The sequence below is a fragment of the Propithecus coquereli genome, unplaced genomic scaffold, assembly GCF_000956105.1.
Source record: "Propithecus coquereli isolate 6110/MARCELLA unplaced genomic scaffold, Pcoq_1.0 Scaffold18, whole genome shotgun sequence".
Taxonomy (NCBI): Eukaryota; Metazoa; Chordata; class Mammalia; order Primates; family Indriidae; genus Propithecus; species Propithecus coquereli.
Window position 1 is genome coordinate 9,767,747 of NW_012142745.1, and position 769 is coordinate 9,768,515.

Below are 769 nucleotides of genomic sequence, written 5' to 3' on the forward strand. Positions count from 1 at the left end.
TGTGATGTTTTAATACATGTATACATTGTGGAATGATCAAATTAGGGTAATAGCATATCCATCACCTCAAATATTTATCATTTGTTATAAGGACATTTAAAATGTTCTCTTCTAGCTATTTTGAAATATACAGTACATTATTATTAATTATAGTCACCTTGTCATGCAATAGAACACCAGAACTTATTCCCTATTGTCTAACTGTAACTTTGTAACCATTGACCAACATCTCTCCTTTCCCCATCCCCCCTCCCCCAGCTGTTGGTAACCACCATTCTACTCTCTACTTTTATGAGTCTTACCTTTTTAGATTCCACGTATAAATAAGATTATACAATAATTGTCTCTCTGTCCCTGACCTATTTCACTTAACATGATGTCTTCTAGGTTCATCCATGTTGTTACAAATGACAGAATTTCCTGTTTTAAAAATATATTACGAAGCTATAAAAATAACACATTGACCAATGGAATAGGATACAGAATCAAGAAGTAAACCTACACACCTATGGCCAACTAGTTTTTGGCAAAAATGTGAAGAATACACAATGGGGAAAGCATAGCGAAGCTGTGTTCAATTTGTTGACTGCAGCTAAACATTTAAAAATCACAGGCTCTTTGTAAATAATGAACAATAGGCATATGTCTCTGAAAAGATGACACAGGCTATTTCTCCAATGTATGTTTTCCAAGGCAAGAAGCTTAATTTTTGACTTTGTTTTCCTGTTTTGTTTAACTTCAACTATAGACAAAAAATAAAGAAATGATA

The 769-nt window shown here is 32.9% G+C and overlaps 1 protein-coding gene across 1 annotated transcript in view; it reads right to left on the reverse strand.

Moving 5' to 3' along the window:
- SPHKAP (SPHK1 interactor, AKAP domain containing) overlaps positions 1–769 on the reverse strand; it is a 64,693-nt gene that overhangs the window by 35,272 nt on the left and 28,652 nt on the right. The window lies entirely within an intron of this gene.